At 41.5% G+C, this 26,795-nt stretch overlaps 1 long non-coding RNA gene across 1 annotated transcript in view; it reads left to right on the forward strand.

Annotated features, from left to right (window-relative positions):
- The first annotated feature begins 1,080 nt into the window (after nucleotides 1-1,080).
- LOC135982488 (uncharacterized) overlaps nucleotides 1,081-26,795 on the forward strand; it is a 37,570-nt gene continuing 11,855 nt past the window's right edge. The window contains exon 1 of the long non-coding RNA XR_010599875.1: nucleotides 1,081-2,397. This is a non-coding gene — a long non-coding RNA (uncharacterized LOC135982488). The remainder of the gene's footprint in view (nucleotides 2,398-26,795) is intronic.

Genomic DNA, 26,795 nt, shown 5'->3' on the forward strand with positions numbered 1-26,795 from the left:
GGTCATAGTCCAATATTGCGCTCTGCAGCATGTTTGAAAGAGGAGGATTATTTTGAAAAGAAGGAACACAAAAATGATGGAACTCACTGTCTGTTTCTACAGTGACAAAGCGGGTGAGTTAATATCTTTCAATGGACCAACTTCTTTTGGTGACAGAGAAAGAATTTTGAGCTATACAAAGCTATAGAGGCATTTGTCTTAAAATCTCTCATCCTTGCATTACTTCTGGAGCAGCTTCACCGCTGGTAGGATCAATGGGGGAATAGAGGCGATGATATGGTTGGAAAAGAACCAGCACTCTACACCAGCACTCCTACAGGTAGAATTGCATTGTTGGCTTTGTACCATATGGGAGATGTTGGGGGGAAAAATCACCAGTGTGAACCAGGTCATTGAGATCAAGGCAAGCATGTATAAATTCTAGTGCTAAGAAAAAATTTGATAATATGCGGACCAGCTTTTCAGAAGTGGAAGAGGTTGCAAAAGAGCAGTGGGAGATCAAATACATCTAGGAATCTTTCAACCAGTCAGTTCAGATGCAGAGGTTTGTGTAGATATTGTGATTTTTCTCTGAGAAGAAAAAGTTGCTTGCTTGCTGCAGCTGCATTTCATATTAATTTTATTAAAAACTGGGGATACATTCATGCCAAAACCCCACATCTACAGCTGGTGAGAGAAGCTTCAGTGGAACCTATTTTCTGCTGGAGAATCCAGTTCCATCAAAGTAAAATGTTTAGTGAAATTATGTTGATTTCACCAATATTTCATTTTGGAGGAAATCCAAGGGAAGCAATATTGTGACAAGATCAAAATGTCTTGTTTTGACATTTTTGGAATTAAACATTTGACTTTTTCATTTTGAAATGATTTTTTAAATTTTGTATGGCATTATTTATTGTAATATAAAATTTTAAAAGATCAAAATCAAAATGAAATGTTTTGATTTTGTCCAATCTAAACATTTTGATCAATGTGAAACAAAAATTATTTTAAAAAAAATTTACTGTCATGGAGAATTTTGATATTTTTGGGTTTTTTTCTATTTCAGAGCAAAGACAAATTTTGAAATCTCAAATCCTTCATGAAACGGGATTTCTGTCATTTGCACAGTCCTACTCATATTTCCCAAAACTCCGTTTCTAAGCTTCACAACTGGTCCCAATTTCCACAATGGATTGAACCAAAACTCCCAATTTCCACAATGGATTGAACCAAAGTGATCTGGACAGCTCAGACTTTGAGAAAGTTTTGATCGGGTGATGAATTTCATTGCTTGTGCTCTTCCCTATTAAAAACGTGATTGTAGGTGCAAGCTTTAGGAAAAGCTGGTAGCTTGCTGAGAACAGTACACAGTTAGTAAGATGCTGAGGAAGGAAGGACATAACTTTATTGGATCTTAGATTAGAGATTGGTTGGAACTGAAATATCCCATACTTAGCACAGAGACCTGCAAAAATTTAAGTCAGGTCAGAGAGAAGAGTGTAATGGTGAGGGAATGGAGAAATGGATAAAGAAAGTCAGAGAATGGGATCTGAGAGAGGAGACTGTGAGAGGGACAGAAAATAGACTTGAGAGGAAAATGGTAGCAGAGTGAAAGAAGAAAAGAAATAAGGAGAGAGGAGGGGAAAGAAAAAGGAGTGGGAAATAAACGGAAAAAGTATACAGTGCAGAGAGTAGCAAAGAAGAGACAGAAGGAAAAGCTGCAGGGAAGAATATTTATTAGAGAAAAAAATCCCAGCTTGCTGAAATATTGCTGGCGTGGATGATTTTTATTTTATACCCTGCTGCCGAGGTTCTGGCGATTCTTAGGCTGAAGGTATATGACGTTGGTGGATAACATACGGGAACCTTCTGTGCTCTTCTGAAGAGCTTCTAGTGTCCCTGACAACTTATTCTAATTGCTCAAGTTCAAACACTTCAGATGTTCAGTGTGGCTGAGAGCACTTTATAATAGGTTGATGCAGTAAAGCCTTCTCTCTATAGTATCCATGCACTTGCTGTTTTTTCGCAAATGCCAAGGGGTGTCTTTTGTATTGCATGTTGACAGCTTATCTTATTTGGTCCAAGAAGAGGGGCAATACTATAAATATGTTCAGTTCAGAAACATTATTAGGCCCGGGGGAATTGGTTTGAGAAAATAAAAATTACCTCAGAACTCAGTCTGTTGATTTTAAATTGGCTCCGAGTGTTTTTTGTCTAGGCTAAGAAATGTTTGGCTAAGCACTTCATTCCATCCACCAAGCATGTCTTCACCCTTTTTCAAAACCCATCTCTTGCAGATCAGCTGCTGTCTTCAGTTCCAGTGAGTAGTAAGAAATGTATTCTGGGGCTTTGAACCTCCAGAAACCCACCAGATTACATGGGACTTAAAGGAGCAACCTGGAAATGACAAGCATAGTGAGTACCTGACCCCCAGTGGAATATCATCAGAGGGTGTATTGGGAGGTGCTGGTTCAGGAAGTCCGCTTGGGAGTGGCAGGGCTCTTGGGAATAAAGATGAGAATTTGAGCTGAGAAGCCTTTTGGTGTAAGCAAAGGGAGATTTGGGGGATCTTTAGAAAGTTGAGGGAAGGAGTTGGGAAGATAAAGGAATTATCATAGAATCATAGAATCATAGAATATCAGGGTTGGAAGGGACCTCAAGAGGTCATCTAGTCCAACCCCCTGCTCAAAGCAGGACCAATTCCCAACTAAATCATCCCAGCCAGGGCTTTGTCAAGCCGGGCCTTAAAAACCTCCAAGGAAGGAGACTCCACCACCTCCCTAGGTAATGCATTCCAGTGCTTCACCACCCTCCTAGTGAAATAGTGTTTCCTAATATCCAACCTGGACCTCCCCCACTGCAACTTGAGACCATTGCTCCTTGTTCTGTCATCTGCTACCACTGAGAACAGCCGAGCTCCATCCTCTTTGGAACCCCCCTTCAGGTAGTTGAAGACTGTTATCAAATCCCCCCTCATTCTTCTCTTCTGGAGACTAAACAATCCCAGTTCCCTCAGCCTCTCCTCATAAGTCATGTGCTCCAGATCATTTTTGTTGCCCTCCGCTGGACTCTTTCCAGTTTTTCCACATCCTTCTTGTAGTGTGGGGCCCAAAACTGGACACAATACTCCAGATGAGGCCTCACCAATGTCGAATGGAGGGGAACGATCACGTTCCTCGATCTGCTGGCAATGCCCCTACTTATACAGCCCAAAATGCCATTAGCCTTCTTGGCAACAAGGGCACACTGTCGACTCCTATCCAGCTTCTTGTCCACTGTAACCCCTAGGTCCTTTTCTGCAGAATTGCTTCCTAGCCATTCGGTCCCTAGTCTGTAGCAGTGCATGGGATTCTTCCGTCCTAAGTGCAGGACTCTGCACTTGTCCTTGTTGAACCTCATCAGGTTTTTTTTGGCCCAATCCTCTAATTTGTCTAGGTCCCTCTGTATCCGATCTCTACCCTCTAGTGTATCTACCACGCCTCCTAGTTTAGTGTCATCTGCAAACCCGCTGAGAGTGCAGTCCACACCATCCTCCAGATCATCAATAAAGACACTGAACAAAACCGGCCCCAGGACCGACCCTTGGGGCACTCCGCTTGAAACCGGCTGCCAACTAGACATGGAGCTATTGATCACTACCCGTTGAGCCCGACGATCTAGCCAGCTTTCTATCCACCTTACAGTTCATTCATCCAGCCCATACTTCTTTAATTTGGTGGCAAGAATACTGTGGGAGACAGTATCAAAAGCTTTGCTAAAGTCAAGGAATAACACATCCACTGCTTTCCCCTCATCCACAGAGCCAGTTATCTCATCATAGAAAGCAATTAGGTTAGTCAGGCATGACTTCCCCTTGGTGAATCCATGCTGACTGTTCCTGATCACTTTCCTCTCCTCTAAGTGTTTCATAATTGATTCCTTGAGGACCTGCTCCATGATTTTTCCAGGGACTGAGGTGAGGCTGACTGGCCTGTAGTTCCCCGGATCCTCCTCCTTCCCTTTTTTAAAGATGGGCACTACATTAGCCTTTTTCCAGTCATCTGGGACCTCCCCCGATCGCCATGAGTTTTCAAAAATAATGGCTAATGGCTCTGCAATCTCATCTGCCAACTCCTTTAGTACCCTCGGATGCAGCGCATCCGGCCCCATGGACTTGTGCACGTCCAGTTTTTCTAAATAGTCCTGAACCACTTCTTTCTCCACAGAGGGCTGGTCACCTTCTCCCAATACTGTGCTGCCCAGTGCAGCAGTCTGGGAGCTGACCTTGTTCGTGAAGACAGAGGCAAAAAAAGCATTGAGTACATTAGCTTTTTCCACATCCTCAGTCACTAGGTTGCCTCCCTCATTCAGTAAGGGGCCCACACTTTCCTTGACTTTCTTCTTGTTGCTAACATACCTGAAGAAACCCTTCTTGTTACTCTTAACATCTCTTGCTAGCTGCAACTCCAAGTGTGATTTGGCCTTCCTGATTTCACTCCTGCATGCCTGAGCAATATTTTTATACTCCTCCCTGGTCATTTGTCCAATCTTCCACATCTTGTAAGCTTCTTTTTTGCATTTAAGATCAGCAAGGATTTCACTGATTAGCCAAGCTGGTTGCCTGCCATATTTACTATTCTTTCTACACATCGGGATGGTTTGTTCCTGCAACCGCAATAAGGATTCTTTAAAATACAGCCAGCTCTCCTGGACACCTTTGCCCTTCATGTTCTTCTCCCAGGGTATCCTGCCCATCTGTTCCCTGACGGAGTCAAAGTCTGCTTTTCTGAAGTCCAGGGTCTGTATTCTACTGCTCTCCTTTCTTCCTTGTGTCAGGATCCTGAACTCGACCATCTCATGGTCACTGCCTCCCAGGTTCCCATCCACTTTTGCTTCCCCTACTAATTCTTCCCTGTTTGTGAGCAGCAGGTCAAGAAAAGCTCTGCCCCTAGTTGGTTCCTCCAGCACTTGCACCAGGAAATTGTCCCCTACGCTTTCCAAAAACTTCCTGGATTGTCTGTGCACCGCTGTATTGCTCTCCCAGCAGATATCAGGGTGATTAAAGTCTCCCATGAGAACCAGGGCCTGCGATCTAGCAACTTCTGGTAGTTGCCAGAATTGCTGAGCTCTGGGGCTTGGGGCTGTTCGGAGTTAGAAAACAAAAGTTGGGGTCAGGGAAATGGTATGATAAGATTCCAAGAGCAAGGAAACGTATTTGGTTGGGTTGAGAGAGAGAAAATAGGTGGGTAACTGGGAAAGGGAACCATTGTGTGGGGTCACTTCTAGACTGCAACTTAGAAAACACACACACTGTAGCGTGCTCTTCTTGTGACTGTTATGTGTAATTTAAAATGAAACTATGCTTAGCATGGAAGTACCTGTTTTTCTTTTTTGTGTAGAGGTGTATAAGAGGTGAACTGCGGATGATCACCTAAACAAGCATTTGCAGAACCGCTCCTGCTTGTTCTTATGCTTAGCTCTCTGGGCAGTCTTTAAAAAAATGCATTATAAAGCAATGGACATACTGTAGGTCTGGGAACTTTTGTCTCTCTCCCTGCCTTTCATGCGCTACCTATTTCTCAGGCAGGATGATAACAAAAGCACCTTTGTTAACAGGGAAAAAAGAATCTAACTTAATAGAGTCTTTTGTGGGCTGTGAGGTTTAGGAAATATCAGACCTGGGTCACCCCTCCCCCGCTCTAATCTAACCAACAAATGTGCGTATGCAATGTGCACAGAACAGAACCTTAACACAAGCAACAATTTTCCTCTGGGTTCCCTGAAACATTCCCGGGGGTATATTGTAATTACATACGGTATAAAGAGACTCTGGACTTGTAATTAGCATTTGTACAGACAATGGATGCACAGCTGAATAACTGGTTTTCCAAGGAGCTAGGGACATACCAGCTAAGAAGTTCGGTTTTGGAAAATTTATTTCCACTTAGAAGTCAAAATGAAAACCCATTTTCTAAAATTGTGGAACCTGCCATCTCCTCTGTGCACCTAGGATAAAATGATAATCCTGTATATTAGGGTAGCAGCTAACACCCCAATTGATAGTGGCCACCCATTGTATTAAATGCTGCACATACACATAACAGCATCCCTGCCCCAATGAGCTTACAAGATAATTAGAGAGGCAGACAAATGGCAGACACTCATTTGTCCTTAAAGGTTTTTAGTGTGACTGAGACAGGCCTTTCTGTTACACACCTACTGAAGTGACCTACATACTGCACATCACCACAGCAAAGATCACTCTAAAAACAGGGCCAGTAAAAGTTAATCTGTAGTTTAAACAGCCCCGGCTACTCATAAAACTGAAAGATTATAACAGCAAGATTTTTCTTCCACCTGTTTGCTAACATTATAAAAAGGCACTACAAAGGAACAGCAGTGGTGAATCCTGACAGACGACAGGAGTTGGCAGATGTTTTTTAATTAAAAGAATTCAGGTAATGAAATGATACCAATGGTAGACAAGAGATACAGAAATAACACACACACACACACACTCTCAGTTAGCCATGCAGCACCTGCTCACCAATTGTTCTAAAGCCATTGTCAAAGATACTTAAAAATAGATATGATGCAAGTCCCAAGCTAATATAGGGATGACCTATAAATGACCCATGCTTTGAGTGAGCAAGTATTGACTTAAAGTACTTTGCTGCTAGCCTAAGAAGTATATGCCAAAGAGGAAGCCTGGTTGAGTAGCTGCTTTTAAAAACAATTTACCAAGCACACAAGGGCATTATGAGGATTAATACTCAATGTTTCTAATGTGCTTTGAGATCCTCCAATGGAAGGCTCCATACAGGAGCAAAGTATCATGTTTCTATAGCATAGTTGCTTTAGTTGATATTTCTGGGTGTGCCACTTCCTCACATGCTGACATTTAGGAAATTCTAATTCATCAGTAGAAATTCTGTTTTGTGCTAAGTTATTTCCAGAAGGGGGTTCTCAGAAATATCAGCAGGAGAGTGGTAAAAAGGGTGCATTTCTTTACTACTTATTATTAACTGAATTTGTTGTCCTAGCTCACGGGGTTTGGACAGTGCTTTCCAGCCAAACACAAAAATCACATCTATGCCCTGAGGAAATCTAAGATCCCTGAACATGTAATAAGCTCTGCCTAGGCACTGGGGTCTGCACGAAGCTCATTGAACAGTTGGGGTATAATCCACGCAGCAGACACCTGCAAGTACCACTGACATCACTGGGATAAGATGCAAGGTTCCACCTGCTTGGGTCAGATTGCAGGATCTAAATACCTATGAGTGAACAAAAATCACACACGTATCCTCTTAGCTCAAATATTTTAAGTCAGAAACAGATTGTTCTTCTTGCATCTGAAATTCAGAGAAAAGATTCAGCTTCCTATCCACTGATCTCTGCTGCAGCCATGTGTAGCAGTAGAATGCAATGGCCAATGTCCACAGGCGAATGTCGAGTAATACTGGAGATGGTTAGCACCAGATAAGGCCCTGTATCTGTACACATACAGTAAAGAAACATAAGGTGTCTTTCTCCTCCCCAGTTATCATTTTATTTCCCCTCCCCACAGTTTACTTAGTGAGAGGGAAACCTCAAAAAGTCCTGTGATTCAGTTCAGCTAAGGACCCAGAAGTTCAGATGGTTTTGTGCTTGAGGCGTGGGAGTAGGGTGACCTGGGTTCTATGCCTGACTCTGCCTCAGATTTCTTTTTTATGTTGAAGCATGTCATTTAATCTCTCTGGTCTTCCATTTCAACATCTGTAAAATGAGGTTAATGGTATCTGCCTCCTCATGGGAAGAGTGCGATGTTAAATTCTTCATTTGGAATAGGGCGTTTTGAGATCCTAGGTTAGTATGTGCTATAGAAGTACAAGGTAGTATTATTTCTTGAGTCTGCAAAGCAGATTTGTAATTGGTTCGTGAGATTTTGGGTACTTCCTACTTCTAGATGTGCTGGAAATTCTGTGAAATCAGCTTTGTTTATGGTTTGTTGCCACTTGTGATTTGAGTCTCAGTGATGATCCAGAAGTGCAGAGATGTGTAAAAATGAATAATGGGAGAGGCAGTTCTTATCATGCAACTCATCCCTAATTTTAACTCCTTTCTGATGATCTTAACTACAGTCCTTGGAGCTGTGGAATACTGGTGACATTTCCATATTTTGCACAAATATCCTTGCTGTTTCATTTCAGACAATTTTGTGCCCCTCAGATTGCACGTTTCTGATTAAGAGTTTGACAGATTGGTTGTTTTTACAACAGAGAATGTGAAAACTCAAACCAGGAATTTCAAAGCAACTATTCTGATGCAACAGGCCCATTTTTACTTGGAAATGTGCTCAGTTTTAGTAGTAAAAGAATTCATATGTGAGGGGAAAATAATGGGGTGTGGAGATTGTTTGTCTGTTTTCAACTCATAGCCCCTTCAAATTGCCTTTCCTTGTACATATTGCACACTTCTTCCTAGGCGGCATCTACTTTCTACCTTAGAATCTTTGCTTACATTCACCTAGCGCTAATGTCAATGATGCAACTCAGAGTGGCTGGCAGGGTGGACAATAAAAGAACAATGCAAGCAGTCTCAGACCCCCTTCCAAGACTGAGCACATTATCGCCATGCAAATGCTGCAATAGCTTCCATGACTTCAAGAGCTGGGGGAACCTACCTCCATTCTCCATTAGAGAGTCCCTCTTAGGCATGGCAGTGGAATGCACAGCTGAATGACTGAGCTGGCTTTGAAATGGTTTTGTGTACTTAGAAGGGGAAACTATGCTTGCTTGCAGGGCCAATGGAGGGGCGGGGGAGGGCCATTTGGCCTAGGCCTCAAGCTCAAAGGGGGCCTCAAAATTTTGTCAGTTTGCCAGCATCAGTGGCTTCAGGTGAACGCACCTTCAATGTGTTGAAGCAGGTAAAGAACTATCACTGTTCAACTATGGGACAAGAGTGTTTGAATGGGCTCGCCAGGCTTAATATCAATTGTGACTTTGCACAAAAGCTAGATTTTTCCTCAATAATTAGTGCATTTGCACAGAAAAAGGCTAGAAAAGCATTTGTTAAATAAAAAAATATTCAAATTATGTCTCACTCTTTTTTTGGTGCCTTATTTTGTTTTCATGTGTCGTCATTTTTAATTTTTATTATGGCTAGGGAGCTGGAAGCTGGAAGTGGCCCGGGCCCCTCTGGACCTCTGAGAGGGCCTGCTTGCTTGCACCTGGCAGACTAAAACTATGGCAGAGGAGGGTAGATTTAAGGAACTTCTTGATTACTTGAGTGTTTTGAATGGTTCTTGAAATGCATCTACAGCCCTCCTTGTCTGGGTTACTCTGCGCATTGTCCTATTATTTAAAACAATCCCTTTCCTTCACATGTAGAATTTATCATCTTTCCTGTCATCTCCGTAAGAGTTAATCTCCCAGGAGAACAAGGTGTAAAGTTGAATGTTTGAATGAGCACAAATGACCCTTTACTGAATTACAAGAATCACATAGCTGAAGAAAGCATTAAATCTCAGGTTGATTCGTAACTGACTTTTTTTGTGTGTTACTTTTTTGCATCTTTTCAATTATTTTGATATTTACCAAATATAATGGTTTATCTCCTTTGTGGATATATTTTTCAGTGGGTTTGACACAAGTAGAGTCTTCTGCTGTTATTTGAAGGCAAAAAAAAAAAAGGAATGAAAATACCATGGAAAGGAACAGATTTCCATCTGAACTCTGAAATGCCTGATCCTACATCACTGAGAGGACAACTGGGCCCTAACTAACTGCATGTGAAAAATCTGTCTAAGGTACTTATATGATCCCCATTCCCGTCATATCTGCACACCTCACCATTTTTAATGTTTTTATTCTTACAACTCCCTTGTGAGAGGGAAGTTCTATTATCCCAATCTTGGATGGGGAACTGAGGCATACAGAGACTGTGTCACACAGTGACTTGCTAAGGGTCACACACAAAGTCTGTGGTGGAGCAGGGAATTGCTCCCACATCTCTCAAGTCCCAGGCTAGTGCCCTGGCCACTGGAGGATCCTTTTTCTCTGCAAGTAGCTAATAAATGCCGCAAACAGATGCACTCATGGATTTTGAGGGTAGATTTTAGGAATTCGGCTGAAAATCTGGCCCAAACTAACAAAGGGCATATCATTCTCCTGTTAACGTCAGTGGTCAAACTCTCAGTGGTGTCAATGGGAGCAGGATTAGGTTACAATTGAGTTAAGCCTGAAATTCTTGTTTGCAATCCTTGTCAATCCATGTAGTCCAGCTATGATTATTGCAGAGTGCAAGGCACGGGATGGAACCTAGCTGAAAGTGAAGTTACAACATATCTGGCAAATACGGCCATACATCCTTATCCTATCACCTCACACCCTAATTACGGAGGCGTCCTTATACCCCATCATTATGTTCTTACTCAGTCATTGCTATGAGACTTTCAAAACATATTTTTAAATGCTTCTGTTGAATAAACCTCAAGGATTTCTCTTGCAAACTGTTCCACGTAAATAATATTCATGCAGTGAGACATACTAAATCTCATACACAAAAGGAAATGATCTTTTTTTGGACCCAGGGTTCAACAATTCCTTACCTGGGATTACAAATGAGTGTAGATCAGGGGTCGGCAACATTTGGCATGCGGCTCGCCAGGGTAAGCACCCTGGTGGGCCGGGCCAGTTTATTTACCTGCTGACATGGCAGGTTCGGCCAATCACGGCTCCCACTGGCCACGGTTCGCCGTCCCAGGCCAATGGGGGTGGCAGGAAGCCGTGGCCAGCACATCCCTCACCCGCGCCGCTTCCTGCCGCCCCCATTGGCCCGGAACGGCGAACCGCGGCCAGTGGGGGTCGCGATCGGCCGAACCTGCCACGTCAGCAGGTAAATAAACTGGCCCGGCCCGCCAGGGTGCTTTCCCTGGCAAGTCACATGCCAAACGTTGCCGACCCCTGGTGTAGATGCTCAAGCCCTAGGTTAACAAACCCTAGGTCTGCTAACTTGAGTTCTACTAACCCTGGGCTTACATTGCAGTTTAGACATACCCTCTGAGGGTATGTCTACACAGCAAAGAAAAACCCATGGCTGGCTTGTGCCAGCCAACTTGAGCTTGCAGAACTCGGGCTGCAGGGCTGTTTCATTGCTGTGTAGACTTCTGGGCTTGGGCTGGGGCCTGGGCTTTGGGACCCTCCCACTCTGGGACCTCCAGCCCAAGCCCAGAAATCTACACAGCAATGGAACAGCCCTGCAACCTGAACTCTGCGAGCTCAGTTGGCTGGCATGGGCCAGCTGCGGCTGTCTAGTCGCTCTGTAGACATATCCTTAATCCACATACTAAAACTCCTCCTGGAGTTTTTTGGAAACAAATTACTCCAGAATGGCAGGAACTGATTCTTTAATATCACTATCATTCCCAACTGTACTTTTAATGTTTTCCATGGGAATACTAATGGGATTTTATCATGTGACTTGTACCTTTTTGGGCAACTCTACCAATTCTTTAGGCTAAGGACTTGACTTTAATGGGAGTTTTGCTCAAGTAAGGACTGCAGAATTTGGCTCCAAGACAGATGTGTGATCACCTTCCCATCTGCCATTAACTTCCCTGCCTTAAGCACCAATCCGGCATCTGCATGGAGTTTCATTTACTTCACTGGGACTCCGTTGCGGGTACAAGGGTCCACATGGGTGGATCTATTGCAGAATCAAGGCCATTATGATGAACGTGGAGCAGATAGTGCACAGTTATTCACCTTCCATTCAGTGTTCAGACTCAGTTACAGTACAGCCTGAACTACCCCACAGTTTGGCCAGTGCTTGGCTTCCTCAACTCCACTGTAGGGTAGCACACACAACAGAATGTGAAGGGGAAGCAGCAATAGACTAGGGCTTACCTCAGTGGAGGGTTCGAATACATCCTTCTGCTAGGAAAGAAGGTTACAATGGGGACCACCGGGTGAAGGGAGAATGCCAGCAGGAATCAACAGCAAACATACCAATATTTGTATATTTACTAATGGTCGGGTAGCCACCATTGTAGACTGATCACAAATGGGATTTTCCTTTAATTAAAGTAATTTAAGTGTTATGTTACTTAGCCCTTATTGCCACTTTACAGATAGAAAGAGTGAGGCAGAGAGGTTAAGTGCACGGGGGGAGTGGGGTATGTGTTAGAGCCAGCAGTACACACAAGAGGTCCTTGCTCCTAGGCTTGTGCTCAGACTATTGAACCATCCTTCTTTCATGACAGCATAAAGTTTTGGCGTTTTAAGCAAGTACGTTGAGATTTTTCAAACCTGCCTAAGGGATTTGGACACAATTAATTTTAATGGTAATTGGCCATCCTCGTCTCCTAGGTGCCTTTGACTATTTCAGCTGTAAAGTTAATTTGTTGCTACATTTATAATTTAAAATGAGGCAGACCATTTTGGTTTTATTTGCCATTGCTGGGTTGATGTTGTTGTTGTTTTGTTTTTTAAACCATTCCTCAGCTGAAAAAGTCTTCCCACTAAGTTTTAACCCGCTTGGTGTTTTAGAGTGGAAAACAGGAATTAACAAATGGAATAAACTGCTGACACAACATGCACAACAGTTCTGATTGAAAGGACAGATTTTTCATAATATCAGTCAGTTTGCAAAAGAGAAAGAAAGAAAAACAGCTTCACAGAGCAGTTTAAATAAACAACAGTGTGATGTGTAGCTAATATTTTCTAATTTTCAAAGGAGCCACCATCTTGGCAATATTGTGTTGCTTAGGAACTAACAAAAACGTCTTTTTTTTTTTAATGGTGCTTTTGTGCCCTGATAATTTTCCAAGTTGGCAGCTGTAAGGAACAACAATGTGATTTGGTTAGATTCAGCCCATTTCTCTCTCTCAAGTCTGGAGCTGAACAGATAAGAACTTGTATGTCAGAATACAAAGTTTACTCAGCACAAGTTGAAAGCTTTTGATGTTTGCTGTCCAATCTGCCCCACCATCTTGGAAAGTTCAATTTCAGATGCTATAGTTTCACTTTCTCCCTCCCCACCACCCACAATCCCAATACTTCAAATTCTGAATAATAGAAACACTTTCAGTAAATCTAGTAAGGAATTATTTTCAAGGCTGACATGTGTGTTTTTGTTGTTGTTGCATCTTTCTAATAGCAATAGGAGAAATGCTTAAGAAAAGAAGGCAAGAAAACTATAAGAGAATTCTACAGTACAGGCATTGTAATGATGGGTCCTATTCCCTAAATATATTTTCTGTGTGCTGCTCATCAATTAAATGATAGTGCATTTCAGTCTGAAAGCTCTCAAAGCAGTTAAATACATACTGTTTACATAACATACGGTGTATGCATATATCTTGTCTATATACATATTTTCTGTGTTAGCCATTGGTACCATTTATTAATAGCAATTTGTGCCTTCCATCCCAAAATCTCAAATGTGTTACAAACGTTAATGATTAATCACTACACAAGAAAGGTATTATTATGCCCATTTTACAATTGGGGGGCCAGATGCTCAGCTGCTGCTGTAAATCAGCACTTAATTGAAATCAGTGGAGCTCTGCCAATTTATGCCATCTGAGGATATGTTCCAGGGAAGCTAAAGTTAAGCAAATTGCCCAAGGTAACCCACTGTAGAACCAGAAGTAGAACCCAGGTCTGCCATTCCTGAACCCCGTTGTGTGCTTTAACTACAAAGGCATCATTAAAGCAGGTAAAACAATATGGTTTATAGTGTAGGTCTTCTCAGTGTTTTTTGAGCTATGCAATGACTTGTTTAATTGGCATGGAGAAATTCCTTTCAGTTGAACAAAACCCAGCCATAACGTTAAATACTATGGTTATCAAATATTAAAATGAGTTTTCTCTGCTACTGTTGCTATGTTCTTTGAAGGAGCAGGGCCTTTGTTCTAGGAAATAAAACCATACAATCAATATACAACTAGTGAATCTCACATGGTCAACCATTCACTGAGTAAACCTTGGACAACAAAGCAGCAGAAACGCTTCATCTTTCATCCGTTGTGGGGTCTCAGGGAGACCAGTGTTTGTGATTATTTTTAAAGACTATTCTAAAGGGTCGCTTAGACTACACTGAGTAGCCAAGCAAAATCTAGGCAGACAGGAAGGAATACAACCTTTAATTGGAAATCAGCAATCGCAACAAATCTTAACAAATCCAGCCCATTTTTGTTGTGTATGTGCCCCCGAGTTAGCTGTTGGGTAATAATGAAAGACTGATAGAAAGCACACAATTTAGTTACATAGAAAACTACTGTATAACGGTGAGATTTTTTTTCAAGATTTCCTTCCAATGCTAGATCCTAGTCAAGCAACCTGAGAGAGCTGAGTAACATCTCGGTGTTGTGTTTAGAAATTGTTTCCTTTCTCTTTTCCGCCTCCCATTCTCTCAGCTCCCCCTCACGGTTTTCCTCTCACCATCCAGCTGTTTACCTTTCTTATTAGGGGGATGTGAAATCTGGATGATGGGTACCAGTCTTTGGCCACGATGCCAGTGATAGAGGAGAAACATTGATATACATTCCATCAATGGAAAGGAGAGTGGGGGGTGGGGGAAGCGTAAATGGAGCTATGTGCTGATCCAAGGGTATTTGGATGCTTTCCTGACCCAAATGTATGGAACTTGCTAAGAAATATGGATGGAGGAAGCATTTAGAATTTGGCTGTTCTTGAATGGCTGTAACATCACAAATCTTGAGACACCTCTTAAGCACACTCTACTACCCTGTCACGATATAGACAAAGCCACATGTAAGAGTCAGAGAACATTGTTGTAAGTATTGCTACAGTGAAAGGAAAGAGATGAGAATATCTTCTAGTGGAACAAAAGTCTTGGTGGGTATAAAACTGTTTATTGTTCTAAGACAGTTTTTAAAACATAGCAAAGAGCAAGCCACAGAACTAATGGGATGTGCAACTGTATTTTAAAGAGTCCAGCTTTTGGAATACCAAACCTTCCTATGGAAGGGGGTGGATACCCTTTGGAGGCTGGAAATAACACTACAGCTATTTGGCGCAAAAAAATCAAGGGCACAGTAAACGTGTGAGCTGAATGGCTGGTCCTACAGATAGGATTAGCAGTTGGGAGTGCTTTTGAATTTGCTGTCCTGTTCAGACCTTTCCTTCCTTGGCCAGCAGGTGAGTAGAAATGAGTATTTTTTGCGGAAGCTCTGTAGCTGGTCTACAAGACCATTGATAGGCTCTGGTGAGAAGCCCATTCAGTTCTCCTCATCTGAAGGGGCCATGGGGGAGAGAGTTTATTGTCCAAACAAGGTGGGAGAAATCCTGTGTATGAGATCTGTGCAAAAAAAGGCAGGAATTGAATAGTGCCAGTGACTGACATATGGCTGTAAATATATATCTGTAGTGATGTATTCAACAAGAATGAGCAGCAGCAAAGCACTTTTGCTAACAATTGGTCTGTCATTGCAGCCACATTGTTTGCCCCCTCATGGAGCCTGGGGAAGTACCTTACTGAGTGAGGGGAAACATATTTTACTTACTTTATGTAGAATGATGTATATTTTTTAGGGCTGTGTACCATTAACACATCACTTCTGTTATAAATAAGGATATGATTATCTCACAGAAATCAAGGAGTTCACAGATTCTGTGACTTTAACTGACCTCTGTGACTTCTGCCCCCGTGGCAGTGGCTGGGCTTGAGTAGCAGCAGTCAGGCCCCGGGGCTGGAGCAGTGGTGTGGCTGGAGCAGCAGCTGATGGTCAGCCCCCAGTTCTCCCGTCTCTGGGTATTTTCAGTAAAAGTTACGGACAGGTTGCGGGCTTCTGTTGCCTGCAACTTGTCCGTGACTTTTACTAAAAATACCCGTGACAGAATCTTAACCTTAGTTATAAGGAAAGCAGAAATGTGGCCTAGATTCCTATTGGGCCAGATCCCCAGCTGGTGTAAATCAGTACAGCTCTACTGACTTCATTGAGTCTATATACTGATCTTCAGCAGCTAAGGATCTGGCCTATGATAGAGCCTAACAAAGCATGTAGCTTATATTCTGAAAAGTTTAGATGGCCTAGGCGGGATATATATTGTACCCTCATTTACCTTAAGGTTCCATTATATTGCTCTGAATGTGTAAATAGGGTTGTCAACCCTGGAGTCTCCAGGAATTAACGATTAATCTTTAATTAAAGATTATGTCACGTGATGAAACCTTCAGGATTACATCCAACCAAAACTGGCAAATCTATATATAAAGGAGTCTTAAAGACAGGGACGGCTCCAGGGTTTTTGCCGCCCCAAGAGGCGGAAAAAAAAAAAGGCCGCGATCGCGATCGCGATCGCGATCTGCGGCAGCTCCACCGCACTGGTTTCTTCTTCAGCGGCAATACGGAGGCAGGTCCTTCCCTCCGAAAGGGACCGAGGGACCCACCGCCAAAGAGCCAGAGAGTGCCGTCCCTTCCTCTTGGCTGCCCCAAGCACCTGCTTGCTGAGCTGGTGCCTGGAGCCGGCCCTGCTTAAAGGTGCTTGAGTTTAGATGAGAGTCAGGCTTTTGGTCTGTGATTCCTACCTATATGCAAAAATAAAAACATTTATTGTATCCTGTGTTTGGATTGTATGCAGCAAGATTTGCAATAAACCCCTAAGTATGCCAATATTCAGTATTGTGCAAGAAGTTTCTCAACAGGGCCGGCTCCAGCTTTTTTGTCGACCCAAGCGGCGAAGCCAAAAAAAAAAAAGATAAAGCCGCGATCGGCAGCACTTTGGTGGCAGCTCTACCACGCCGCTTCATTCTTCGGCGGCAATTCAGCAGTGGGTCCTTCCCTCCGAGAGGGACGGAGGGACCCGCCGCCGAATTGCCGCTGAAGACCCGGACGTGCCGCCCCTTTCCATTGGCCTCCCCGGGCACCTGCTTCCTGCGCTGGTGCCTGGAGCCGGCCATGTGTGTCATGCTACCTGCTACAATGAATACCTGTAAATGCACCCCTCTTGTTTGAGGCATATAGAGACTATCACCAAAAAGTGATATAATTTCTGATCTAGACTTTCCATGGCATTTGTAATTTGAAGGTATTACACTGTATATGGGTCTCTTATTTCCCAGATTTTCCTTCCAAAGAGAGGAAACTCGTAGGCTGATGTTTTGACAGTAAAGCACATGTCGATTGCTCTTTTATAAATTCTGACAAGCTACTGTATGTAACATTTATTTAGTGCTATGTATGTGTTGCCAGCAACACTAGCTAAATTTCTTCAGCAAAAATAAAAGTGTTCAATCAATCATAGGAGCTGGGCAACACGTATTTATATCTCTAGTGTGTCATAACCAAGTGTTGCTTGTCATTTCTTATCTGATCTACAAATATTACAAAAGCAATTTTCTGACAGGCTAAGGCTTGATCACAGTTGACCTCAAACACCTGGGCATATTCACTTGAGAACCTCCAAAGCCCAAGTAATATTTACTGGTGTTGCTCTCTTTCGCCTATACCCCTCCAGCATCAAAGCTAACCGACATGATGGTATTCCAGTCACCTTCTTTCAACATCCCCCCACCTACCCTAATGTTATTTTCCTGTTACCAGTTTCTAAATGCTCTAAAAAGGAAAAAAAATGATCTTTCTCTCTCTTTCTGGGAGCCTGCAGAACCATCCACTTCTCTCTCTCTCTCTCTCTTGTTTGGTCTTTGTTAATACAAAATGTACCTTTTTTTTTGTATTTGGAAAGTGTACAATGAAAACAGAGTGCCAGCTGCATCTTTGCTGAAAGAGCAGCCTGAGTTAGCACAGCAACTTCGGAGCACACTGGGAAACTGTTGATGCTGCAACCCCTATGACTGTGAGAGTATCGCGCTCTGTGTTGGTTTTTTATCAGGAACTCATAGCTGCTGGCTGGGTGACTGTGTGTGGATTTTTCTGGATTCAAATTTATTTCCCCTCCTTCCCCGCCACAATACCAGATTTATCTTTGAAATGTACTCACAGATGGTATAAATCATTTCTAAATGTCCTCAGTGCGGTGCAGTTTCTTAGGAATTCCTCTTTTCCTGTTTTGCAAAATGTTTTTTCTTTGGCATATTCAAGTGACCTTGGCATGTCTTACAACACTCAATATCAGAAGGCTTTAGAAAACTCATATCTCAGAAGTGTCTGACATTACATTACAAGAGGATCTGTAAACCTCTGTGAGATGACGAATGTCTTTTTTAAACAACAGCCCAAGACTTCATTTAAATTAGTAACATGGAGATTAGAGGAGCTCTCACAGGCTGAGCTGCAGCCACGCCAGGATTCCAGGAATATCAGTCACATGAAAGCTGTTAAGTTTAAGATGGAAATAAATCAAGGAGCTTGTAAAAACTGTCAGCAGGTCAGGGAAGTTTATGAACTCTTGCTGTATCTAATCATAAATCATAAGAATAAGCTAAAACTGAGAAGAAAAATGTCCTCTTTTGTAATCTAATGCTGTCTGTTAAGGCAATAAAACTCAAATGAAATGCATGCATTGCAATTTTTAGTTGATACTTTACATTATTACCAAAGTGAAGGAAGAATTTCAAAGTTATAAAAGTGAGACGAATGAGAAGTGAGGCTGTTGGCGTATCCGGGCCTGAATCTCCTCTTGCTTCTGCCACCAAAAAGCATCGATCCAAGAAATCTCTTAAGCGTAAAGCTTCGTATGCTTAAAGTTACACATGTCTAGGTTCCTTGCTGGACTGGCGCTGAAATAAAGAGACGTAACACCACTGAAGTCATTGGAGTTACACTACTGTAAAATTAGTATGAGGTCAGAATTGGGTCCATCATGTTTTTATCTCTGTGCTTCTGCTCAACCCTCTTCTCATTCCTAATCAAAATGAGAGGTAAAGGAGGAAGTGTAGGTGGTGCTCATTTTAATATTAACAATAATGAAAATAATTTGTTGATGAGCCTACACTTTTAATGGACCATCCTGGTAATACAGGGGTAGGCAACCTATGGCATGTGTGCCGACACAAGCTGGTTTTCAGTGGCACTCACACTGCCTGGGTCCTGGCCACCGGACCGGGGGGGCTCTGCATTTTAATTTAATTTTAAATGAAGCTTCTTAAACATTTTAAAAACTTTATTTATTTTACATGCAACAATAGTTTAGTTATATCTTATAGACTTCTAGAAAGAGACCTTCTAAAAACGTTAAAATGTATGACTGGCACGCGAAACCTTAAATCAGAGTGAATAAATGAAGACTTGGCACAGCACTTCTGAAAGGTTGCCAACCCCTGTGCTAATATATACCAACCATCCTCCTATTTGTCCTTTAAAATCCCCCTGAATATCCCTCTTCTCTGTGAAGAAATCCAGGTGTAAAACCACTATTGTTACATAAATCAGGTATGGTTTTGTCCTGTACCCCTGGTGCCTTAATATCCCAATCTTGCAATCTGCCCTGTGTAGAAGGAGCCCAATGCCTGTGCAGAGCCCCATGACTTCAGCCGAACTTCATGCAGGGGTGAAGGTTTGCCTTTGTGATCACATTGCCAAGCCAGGGCCTTAGACTGTAAGATCTTCCTGGGATCTGTTTTTTGCTTGCCATACCATTGTAAAGCACTGTGAACACACACAATACTATGGGCCAGAGTCTGTGAGCCCTATTCATGTTGCGTAGCTCAGTGGTTCTCAAACTTTTGTATTGGTGACTCCTTTCACACAGCAAGCCTATAAGTGTGACCCCCCCCCTTGTAAATTAAAAACACTTTTTAAATATTTAAGACTATATTCTAAATGCTGGAATTGAAGCAAGGTTTGGGGGTGGAGGCTGATAGCTTGTGACCGCCCCATGTAATAACCTCACGACCCCCGGTTTGAGAACCCCTGGCGTAGCACCTTCGTCCATGAGTAGTCCCATTGACTTTAATGGGACTTGTTGTGGAATAAGGTACTATTCACTGTGAATAAGGGTATTGGGAAGAATCTGGTCCTATATAAACAGTATTTGAAAGAGTGAGAGAGAGAAGAAAAACATATCAAATTGAAGTAAACAGAATAAGAAGTGTTTTAGATAAGATCTAGTTCCTCCACTTGTTAACAACACCATTCTTTCTGGTCTTGAAACAATTTGTGAAAAGAATAATATAGATATGTGGGTGGGTACGAAGCACAGGGAAAATGTGCCACTCGGAAACATAAATCAGTGATAAACAAAACTCACAGATGTAATAAAGAAAATGCTGAACTACTACTAAAATACTGGGAAATTACACAACTGCTAGGGCCTGATCCACAACCCACTGAAGTCAATGGAAGGAGTGCCATTGGTTTAATAGGGGACTAAAATTGGGCACATTGTAAATGACCTTTTGAAACAGACTGAAAATCATTCACTGGCTCCATAGATACTTTGATTGGGGGTATTGTTCCTGAACATGCTTCTACCTCTGTACACAAATGAAAATTACTGCACATTCTTTTTTCTTGTGCAATATTATGTACCATACAGCAATGGATGTAAGAAAATATTCCAACAAAACATGAAAGTGAACTTCAAAAGTTTCACAGTTGTCATAAATTCCTTTCATTGTACTCCCTATGGGTCAGGTTGTGATCCCTCTGTTCACAATGCTGAGAAGTTACTCACCTGAGCAGTCCAATTGACTACAGTGAGACTGCTTCTCATTAGTCTGAGTAAGAGATGCACAATCTGGCCCAAAGTCTGTAAAAGCGCTGTAATGGATTAATAGATTTTAGGGCTAGAAGGAGCAATTAGTATCAAATATTGATACTTTGTTTAAAGGACAAAGCAAATGAGCCACAAGCCAGGGAACGCAGGAACTATAGATTGGAGAGTGCAGCTAAAAAGAGGTAGCCCCACTGTTGTAGTGGGGTGTCCACCCCACACAAGGCCTGAAGAGGCTGCAGGGAAGTAGTTCGCAGTCACTCCTTGAGTAAAGCGGGGCATGCTTGGTACTATAGAATATAATCTACAGTTACTCCCTAGGAGGAGGAAGTTTGGGCTGGCAAACACAAAGAGGGGGGAGAGCCAGAAAGGTAGGAAAAGTTCAGGGGAAAAGCAGCAAGCTATAGGATAGTGTGGACCTTGGCTGCTGAAGAGAAGGTCCCTGATCTGGAACCCAGAGTAGAGGATGGGCTTGAGTTCCCCTACCAGCCAGTGGAGAAGTGGCATGGACCAGGCAGTGGAAAGTGGACTGCCTGGGACAGTTCACCCTGAAAGACTTTGATACCCCAGAAGGAGAGGACCATAGTGACCTGGCCAGAAGGCCAAGTCACAATGAGGAACCTGCAGCTCCTGGAGCAAGAGGGGTCACAGGATGAGAGAGGACGACAGGTGGAGAGATAGCCAGAGGATGTTGCAGCACATGGAAGGAGCTAAACCCCAGAGCGGCCAGGAGGAGACATCCTTAGTGGTGAGTAGACACCATGACATGGGTGTTCCAGCCTCAAGTGTGCTTTCTCTTGGACTGGGCCATTAATTTCCAAGTACTATGTTTTCTCATCTTGCTGCTCAAGAGTCACATTCAGACACATTACCCACTTCTGAAAAATTGTTTTTTTTATAGGAATTGCCATATTGCAACAGGCCAAATGTCCTGTCTTGTCCAGTGTCTCTAATGATGGCCAGTCCGAAGTGCTGAGGAGGAAGCTAGAAAAGCCACGTGTTGCAGCGAGTGTACTGTACTATATTCAGTACACCGAAAAAAAGACTAAAGTAGTAAGATTCCGACCCCTGTTTCTAAGGAACTTTTAGGTTACTGAAAACATTTAGAGCTGGCTCAATTCACTTTGTGTGTATACTGGAGGGGAAGAAGGGGTGTTTCAGATGGAATTTTCTGACTTGCACCTTCTCTGGACTGTTTTTGGATGGTAAAGAAAGTGGGGAAAAATCCGGGTCCGAGAAAACTGAATCGTACCCCAAATCTAACAGCTGGAACTTTTGCTATTTCTGTACAAACACAATGGTAGTTCTAAAATAGTCTGTCCCTGATGTCGGAGCTGGCTTGCTCAGGACCAAGCCATCTGAGACCAGGCTGTGGGGAAATGCCACCCCCATCCTCTCCTACCCTAATATTCATGATGGATAGAAGGGCCAGTAGGCTGGTAGTTCCTAGGGAGAGAGCAAGGTCTGTGAGTGTGTTGTTAATGGGCCTTTAAAGTGGAAATTTCTGCATTGCAGAAGAGGTGGGTTCTGATGAGTGCAATGCCTCCTATTGCATCTTGCCTACTTTATCAGCCTATGTTGCCACGTGAGAAATGATATTACCAGTAACTGTTAACAGAGTGAGGCACTGATGTAACCATTATAATCCAAGAATAATGTAGGCTTCCCAAAACTTTTTACCCATAGCCCTGGCTTTCACACACCTGCACACAGGCTCACACTCACTTCCCTGCTACACTCTTACTGACCTTCCCCTCCTCCTGCTAAACACTCAGCCTGCTGTCCAGCCTCTCCACTTTAAACCCAGTTAGGAGCCTAGTTAACCTCATGTGCGAATTGCCTGGCAAGGACTAATTACTTGTACTTCCTTCTGTCACACTGAAAAACAAGTTTTATACTTGCCCTCCAGACACAGACAGGACATCAGAATTGCAAAAAGGCTATAAAACAGCTCTTCGTCAGTTTCTCGTCATTGTTACTAGAACAGGACCTTACGACTTCACTTCCTCTGAGAGGGGGTTACTTAGACAGGATAAAATACAGGTGCACAGGTGCCCAAGCTATACATTTCCCCCCAAACCAGCCTGAACTGCTTTCAAGGGGAGAGATCAGAGACTCCTACTTTTGTCATGTCAGCCTGCTTGTTAAACATTTAGCAATCTGAATTCAACAACAGTCATGCCTCTAGCCTTTTGTTCAATGGACACAAATCCTTTAGTAGAGTTGTAATGATATTAAAGATGAATGAAGAGCATACAATATTTAATTCCTTGTCTGCGATCCTTAGTAGAGCACAGTTTGATCTCAAAGTTTGCTGATGATACTGAAATTGAAGGTTTAGTAAATAATAAGGAAAACTGCAGTGGATATTGTACAGCATATCTACAAGAGACTGCAAAGGAAGTAAGGGAACAGGGAGCTTAATAAGTAAAATAAGATTTGGAAGTCACAGGCTATGGATGAAGTACAGTTGAGAATTTGAGGCAACAATGGGAGTATATTAGCAGTAGGGAATTTGCTAATGAGCACTTGATCGGAAAGATAAGGAAAAGATTATTAAATAAAAGCTTTGCAAGTAGAACAAATAGGGAGACCGGATGGCTCAGGGGATTGCCACTGGTAATATAAACCCTTATAGCATAAGTCACAGGATTGAATCAGATCAATAATAGAGCTGTCTGGAGAAACTCTGATAGAACCATATTCCTTATTTCCAAACATCTCATTTCAACATTGTTGGAATGAAATATTTTGAATTTTCATTTTGAAATGAATTTTCATTTTATTTCTTTTACATTGTATTACATTGGTTCTCAACCAGGGGTACACATACCTGTGGGGGTACACAGAGGCCTTCCAGGGGGTACATCAACTCATCTAGATATTTGCCTAGGTGTACATAAAAAGCACTAGCAAAGTCAGTACAAACTAAAATTTCATACAGACAATCACTTGTTTCTATTGTTCTATATACTGAAATGAAAGTACAATATTTATATTCCAATTGATTTATTTTATAATTATATTGTAAAAATGAGAAAGTGAGCAATTTTTTATTAATAGTGTGCTGTGACACTTATGTATGTTTATGTCTGATTTTGTAAGCAAGTGGATTTTAAGTGAGGTGAAACTTGGGGGTACGCAAGACAAATCAGTCTCCTGAAAGAGGTACAGTACTCTGGAAAGGTTTGATCCACTGTTGTATTATATTTTATATTATAGTATAATACAAAATAAAAGCGGTTGAAATAAAAATAAAACATTTTGATTTTGTCTAAAAAAGTTTTGAATGATCCAACATGACTTTTAAAAAAAAATTTCCTTCAGAGAGTATTTTGTCATGTTTCAGTTTTGTCTCTGCTTCAGAATAAGCCAGATTTCAAATCTCAAAATCCTTTGTGAAACAGAATGTCTGTCCTCCATACAGCTCAAGTCAATAGTGAGAGACCAAAAGTTTTATAACTGATGGTTGTTGAGCAGCAGATATGGAATGAATTGGCGGTTTGGTCTCACCTAGTAGTGCACACACAAACACAAAATGAAAAAAAAAAATCTATTGATCACAATTGATTCCAATTAGCATTTTTGCTGATAGACCCAGTAATGATGCCAAGTACTGAATGGGTGTGGGAATGGAACTACTTTGTCATCATAAGAGATGATCGGCAATCACTGTAAATCCTGCCATGGAAAAAAATCTGGTTAAGAAACAGGAAACAAGGAATAGGAATAAAAGGTGAATTTTCAGTGTGCAAAGGGGTTATTTGTAGGAAGTCCCAGGGAACAGAACCAGGAATCTGTGTTGTGTGCTATCTTTAGGAGTCTAAAATAAATTGAATAGGTGAATATAGTGGTACAGGCTGCCGAGGACTCAAAATTACATGTAGTAGATCAGTTAGGCAGGATTGTGGGAAATGTGATTGGACAATATGATGACAGGTGAAATTCAATATAAGTAGGCTAGGAAGGATTAGAGGATAAATGTTGATAAATGTCAATGTCATCGTATACACACACAAACGAATGAAAAAATATTTCCATGATAATGATAGAAATTTACAGATGGGCAAAGTAAGGAAAACGAAGCTTGAGAACTCTGATTTAAGGCTATTTATTTTATATATTTTGACATATGATGTTGACAATTCGTGTTTTAATGGTTATAAAGCTTTAACTTTAGGAATCTCAGCATCTATTGTCATTAAATAATTATTGTCTAACCCTGCAAAATTTCCAGCAACTGTGAAAATTTAAATTGATAATTTAAAAGAAAATGCTTAAAATCCATAATTTTGCACAAGTGTGAAAATTTAAATAGCTAAAAATTAAAAAATGCTTAAAATAAACATCAATATTATTCACAGAAAATATAAAAAAATAAAAATTTAATTCTGCCAAAAGCCTATATACCGGCAAGTGCAAAGAAATGTATATGGGAAAGAACAAGACACACAGATGGATTCTTCATTCACTGTAACAATGAAAGGGTTTATTTACTCTCTCCTTGCCCTATGAATCTATTCTGTATCCCTTTTGGCATTAGCCTATGCCTAGTTTGTGCAAGGACAATTTCTGGGAGTGCATAATCTGAGCCAGTAATTCCACTCTGTCAAACTAGAAACTCAGAAGTTACACCTATGAGCATGTCCAAAGTTAGCAGTACAACTGTCCAGCCACATAGTTTACTCTTTCCAGTATGGAGACTGTCCTTTCTTGCAACATGAACTTTTCTGCCAGTATGTCCCTTTCATATTTCCTGAGTTAGAAGAGGGAAATACTATTCTGGATTAGATCATCATGACCTAACCTGGGTAGTTTAAGGGCAGTTTTCTTCAATTGTTTTCAGAGAAAGGTGATAAGAATGATTAAGGCCATGGAAAAACTCTGATATGAAGAGAGATTGAAAACACTGGGATTGTCTACCTTTAGAAAGGAGATGAATGAGAGGGGATAAAATAAGAGTACATAAAATAATGAATGATCTAGTGATGGTAGATTGGGAGCTTCTGTTCTCCCTGTTTCATAATATAAATACAATGGAATATTAAAACTAATCAAAGGAAATACTTTTTCACTCAACGCATAATTAAACTGTGGACTTCATTGCAACAGGATGTCGTTGAGGGAAAGAATTTAGCAAGATTCAAAGAGGGATTGGGCGTTTATAAAGATAACAAGAATATCCAGGGTTATATAATATCAAATGGTAACACAACGTTTGGAAAGGGTATAAAACTGGGACGTAAGAATTGCCACACTGTATCAGACCTGAGATCTATATGGTACTGGTCACTACAGACATGATAGCTTGACCTTGGACCTAATCCAATCTGGTAATTCCTATGTTCCTGCCTCATGCTTCCTAATCTCTAACTATTAGGATGAGTCCTTTATGGCACAGATTATCATATACTGGCTACTGTAAGGTTTCTTCTACCTTCCTTTGAAGCATCTGGTGCTGTCTAGTGTTGGAGACAGGATATTGGACCGGATGGACCTTGGGTCTGATCCTGTATGGCAGTCCCCATGTTTCTGTTTTTGCAGGGTACCCAGCAAGAGCAAGTGCTAATTACTTAACAACCTAATGTTTTCCCCATTCCCTAGATAATCTAACTCAAAATTAGAACTTGTCAAACTTTTTGTGAATTTTTTTGTCAAAAAATACCCTTTTTCAAAAATGCAATATTCTGTGTTTTGCAAAATTTTCCTTGATATTTTTCACTTGGTCTTTTTATCAAAATGTTATTGAAATTTTATCAAAATAGCTTTGAAAATAGCTAAGGAATTTTTTTGTTTAATGGAAACCTGATTTAAAATATGAAAATGTTGTTTTCAGTACATGAAAATATTTGGTAATGATTTTGAAGACATTACAATAAAAACACATAAATTCATATATGCGCGCACACACAAAAGGGTACATTTTGATCCATGTGAAATTGAAACAGCTTTGAAACTTCTGTGTGTGTGTGTGTGTGTGTGTGTAATTGTTTTTTCCATTTTTCAACTGACTCTCCTAAAAAAACTCTCTCTATTTTACACCAGAATTCACAATCCAAGAATTACAAATGCAGAGCCATAGGTTCCGATTAATCACTTGTGGATACAGTTGAGAGAGCTGGTTATTATTTGTGACAGTAGCCTCCCAAGAAAAAGGGGTAGATGCCATTGCAGACAGGTCAATGAAGATGTCTGCTCAATATGGATCTGCAC

The sequence above is a fragment of the Chrysemys picta genome, chromosome 3, assembly GCF_011386835.1.
Source record: "Chrysemys picta bellii isolate R12L10 chromosome 3, ASM1138683v2, whole genome shotgun sequence".
NCBI lineage: Eukaryota > Metazoa > Chordata > Testudines > Emydidae > Chrysemys > Chrysemys picta.